The following is a 5460-nucleotide window of genomic DNA, read 5'->3' as shown; positions in this document are numbered from 1 at the left end:
ACATACGGCTATGAATGGGATCCCTACAGGCACCATCCTCATCAACCCTGATTTTCTTTTATGCTTATTTTTATTTATTTGGTAACTTGTAATTTTATACTTTTAATATTTCTTTTGATACTATAATAGTTTTTATAATTTTCTAACTTTTATTATTAGATCTTAATAATTTTTGAATGTGGGGTGATATACCCAACTTCAAAAATATGTATATATATGTTTGTAGCTTATCTCATGTACAAAATAGGGTAAAACAACGCATTTTCAAAGACTGGCATTAAGTTCAGCAAAAGCAACTAATTTTGACGACAAGGTGCAAAATATATGTGAAATAATAACAAGACGGAATGAACAAATGATGTGCACCATTTATCATTCAGCAAACAAACGCCAATATGTTTGGAAACTTTGGTAAAATTTAATCATTTTTCTACGCTAATCACCCTCAATAATTTAAATTGTACTGATTTCTTGCAAATGAGGGCATTGCAAGATCTTAAGTGTGGGAAGGGGTTAAATTCTTTCGGATTTTTAAATTTTTTTGACTTATATACTTGGTTACCATTAAAAATACTAGTAACGCAGTAGTTGTATTAGAATCTAGTGCTCTCTGATAATAAAGAACAGCCATAGTCTTATATACTGACTACCCAATTCTAGTAAAATTTTTCAAAATTTTCAACTAAACGAACTCAAAATTATGTTTATACATATTTATGAACGATAAAACTAGGTGTTAACACCAAAATTATTGTTACCTCGGAAAGGACATAAATTGAGAAACAACCCAAAACGCTTGAATTCATTTAAAATGGAATAAAGGAGAATAAAAAGGCAAAGAAAGGAAAATAAAAGCCAAGTGTGGGAAAAATTACCAAGTTATTTAGAACATATATCACATATTTTTGTACAAATAATTGAAGATACTTTTGTTTTAGACAAAATTAACTGTTTTACCCGGTAAATTATAATATATTTGAAAGAAAGATGGATCTACACGATGAATCAATTCCATCATTAAAAGGAAGTAAAGTCTTCCAAAAAAGAAACGCGCTTCTTGATTTAGGTAAGGAAGTTGTCGTCCAGACCAGTTGTAGAGTCTCCGAAAAACCTTGAAAAGTTTTCTCGAAAATCAGCTGGAAATCCACGGACCTCAGCATCAAACAGGGTTGCCAAGTGGTCAGACTTATCCTAACCATGAGAGGATCTGTCTCGTACAATGGGGGGCACCGTGTAAATTAGCTTATAAGACTAATGAATCAGATCCCCAGAAAGGATAATCTCCTTAAAGATCAAAAATCAGCTTTTAAGACTGATATTACTCAATTCTTGAGATTGACCTTAAAGATTGAGAATTCAAACTCATGGAATTCGATGATATCTAAACTCGAACTTGAACGAGAAAATATTTTGATCAAAATTACAAACCGATTTGTTTTCTGAAAACCCATTTTTAATGTGTTCATTACCATTGAACGTAAAATCCTAGGAATTCACCTGGAATTCATTAGGTCGCCTGAACCAAATCAGGTGTCAACTGTAAGAACGGTGGTTGCATAACATGGTCAAAGACAGGACCTTGTGCCAGACCAAAAAACTATAGGGTGATCTTTACTATTGCTCTTACAAAGGATAGTAATTGCATCCGACACGATATAGACCATAATCAAAAGCATGTCACGGGACATTGCCTTAACAGTTGCTTGTTCAACGCTTTCTTTTACAACCGGACGGTAGTTTATCAAAAGGTAATATATGGAGCATTGGACGTGTTGCTTTCCCAATACAAGGTTAGCAAGTGGGTGACAAAACCGCAAGTTTTGAGCTAAAATTTTCAAATCTGAAATCCACACAACCCACAAAAACATTTTGCAAACACCGGTGAAGGGTTATTCTGGAAAAATTATCTAGGGTAAAAGCTAGATTAAATTTTCAAAAGATCAAATGTTTTCATAAAGATCCAATTTCCTAACGGATCTAAATTTTCATAGTCATGTGGGACTGTAAACCACATCGTTACTATCATTGTTCATACCGCAGTAATGAAATCACTGATGTACAAAGTGTGAAGAATAAAGAAGTGATTCAAGTATGTTTTTATTCAAAGTACTATATTGCTTGAGGACAAGCAACGCTCAAGTGTGGGAATATTTGATAATGTTAAAAACGAACATATATTTTATAGCATTATCCCTCAAGAAAGACAAGCTTTTAGTTGCAATTGTCCTATTTACAAGTGATATTCGTTTAAATAATAAAAGGTGAAGACAAAAGGCAGATTCGACGAATTGAAGACGCAAACGACCAAAAAACTAAAAAGTACAAAGTACAATCAAAGAGGTTCAAATTATTGATGAGGAACATCTAAAAATTACAAGAGTACGAGCCGCAAATCGCGAAGTACAAGATATTAAATTATACGCAAGGACGTTCGAAAATTCGGAACCGGGACCAAAGTCAACTCTCAACGCGCGACGCAAGGGACCAAAAATTACAAGTCAACTGTGCACAAGAATATAATATAATATATAATTAATTATATATATTATTATATATATTAATTAAAAGCCGCCCACGTTTTGGATCATAATGTGAGCTGTATTTAAGACCTCCGCACTCGCGGAGTTAAGAAGAACAAAAGCTCCACACTCGCGGAGCTGCATAGTAAAATGTGGGCCTATAAAAGCCATCGAATTCTACACGAAAAAACACATCTTTTTCTAATCTATCTCTCACTCTCTACGTAATATATATATATATATATATATATATATATATATATATATATATATATATATATATATATATATATATATATATATATATATATAAAATTTATAATTTTAATTTTAATTTTAATTTAATAATAATAAGGGTATGTTAGTGAATGTTTTAAGTTTGTAAGTCGAAATTCTGTCCGTGTAACGCTACGCTATTATTAATCATTGTAAGTTATGTTCAACCTTTTTAAATTAATGTCTCGTAGCTAAGTTATTATTATGCTTATTTAATGCTGAAGTAATCGTGATGTTGGGCTAAATATTAAAATTGGGTAATTGGGCTTTGGACCATAATTGGGGTTTGGATAAAAGAACGACACTTGTGGAAATTAGACTATGGGCTATTAATGAGTTTTATATTAACTTAACGATACCTCATTAATTTAATATAAAGGTTATAATTTGACGTATCTATAAATAACCACATACGCTTAATCGGGTACTGTGATGACCCGGGAATTTCCGACTAAATTTAAACTTAATCTTTATATTATTTCGATACGATAAGCAAAGTATATAATGTTGAGGCTCGAAAATTTTGGAACTATATTCATATAACCAATTACCCTCTGACTGTACCCGACGATTCACGAACAACTTTGTATAAACAAAAATATAAATATATATATATAAATATAAATATAGGTATATGAACAATTTTTTTAATAAATAAAAAAAATACACTTTAAGTAATTAGAATTAAAAATATAAAATAATAAACAAAATAATTATGTATTAAAATGAATCTCAATATTAAGATAATTAGTATTATTATTATAATTAATAATGTTATCAAATTTCACTAAAAATTGTTGTATTTGTGACTTATTATTAATACTCTTATTATTATTATTATTATTATTATTATTATTATTATTATTATTATTATTATTATTATTATTATTATTATTATTATTATTAATATTATTATTATTATTAATTGTATCTAAATTATTATTAAAATGATTAAAATTAATAATTATTAATAATAATAATATAAGATCATATGTGTGAATCCAGTTGTTACACATCACGATCACAGCTGCTGTAATTTTTGTTTTCTGTTGAATTAGATAGATAATTGCATCATTTATTGTACGATTCAGTTTTAAATTATTATCTACTTTTATTTTTTTTGTTTCTTCTCCTCATCTGATTAAACCATGTCAATACCTTCTTCTCTATTAACTCAACTAAAAATCACCTATAGAGAACCATCACCACAACCTCTATTCGATACAACCTTCCTCGATCAACCTACTTCTATTATTCGATTTCCTTTTGTTTGGTTAACCGAGACAACCAACAAGACCATCACCCACATCTTCCTCATAATCAAACCACAACATCACCTATAATCATCACCATAACAACAATTAGAACCACCACTCGATACCATTATTCTATTTCTTGTATCGCTAAGTTTACGTGTACCTTTTTACTGCAAACCGAAGCATAAGGCTGCTTTGTGAACTTTCCTGTTGTAGCCATCCACGCAGGTTACTATGCTATTATGTTGTTTTAACTACTATTGTTCTACAGCCCATAAACGTACACAAACAGCCACCATCGACCACCATTAAATTCATAACTATTTGAATCTATTTTCTTTTTCGAACCCAATGCATGTTAATCAAATATTTCTGTTATGTCTGTATGTATAGTTGCACCTGCAGCTGCTAACGTTTATAATTCTTGATCGAACAACGAAGGACCACCACCATGTAACCATTATAAACCAACCACACACGTATACCCACAGCCACTCCTAAAGCCGTCACCTATGGACCACCATAACTTCTATTGCAACTGAACCACAACAAACATTTTTTTTATTCCTTCTTCATTGCTTCGGTGCTTCCATCTTCTTTCTATTTCTATTCTATTCGATGTTACTGTACGCACTCCTCCTCTTTTTTCTTGTGACCGATACCTACCTAAACTAATAAGCAAAGTTGTTAAATGTCAAAGCATTAAAGTAGTTTGCACATGCTTTTTTTTTTCTCGATGGCAGACAACCTACTCCCACTTGATGATGTTAATGTTTAATAATTAATCATAAGAATAAACTTTAAGCATACACAATTTACTTTAAATTGGGACTTGAATTGGAGGGTGGGGTAGGGTCATGTGAACGGGTATTGATTGAACAAAACACTAGGAACCGTTGTAAGTTAATACTTTGGCCAATTAGTTAGTGGACTAACTTGGACTTTTATCTTGGACCGAGAGTTGTGAAGTTGGGCAATTATGAATTGGTTTAAAATTTTGGGCCGTGAATATTTCTATACTTGGGCCGAGATTCATATTATATGTTCTATCGGGCCGATTGAAGATAATAGTGATGCCGTAATTTGATAAAGAAAATGATCGTATGATTTTGAGAATACTGATACTATGATTATTACATGAGTGAAAATGATATAGGATGGTGATGATGGATAAGATGTTGAATACTATATTGATATAATAATGATCATGTTTAATGATGATGATAATGATAACAAGAGGTTAATGACATGTGATAATGATGATGTTCATAAGGCATGATGATGGCGAGTAATATGATGTACGGGGTGATGTGATTATAATGATAGTTTAAGATGATGACGAGTTAGTTGATACTTTGATGATGGTATATGAGAATATGATTAAGGTGGTAGTATGATATTAGATGATG

This window comes from Rutidosis leptorrhynchoides, chromosome 8 (assembly GCF_046630445.1).
Source record: "Rutidosis leptorrhynchoides isolate AG116_Rl617_1_P2 chromosome 8, CSIRO_AGI_Rlap_v1, whole genome shotgun sequence".
Lineage (NCBI taxonomy): Eukaryota > Viridiplantae > Streptophyta > Magnoliopsida > Asterales > Asteraceae > Rutidosis > Rutidosis leptorrhynchoides.
This window is presented reverse-complemented; position numbering follows the sequence as displayed.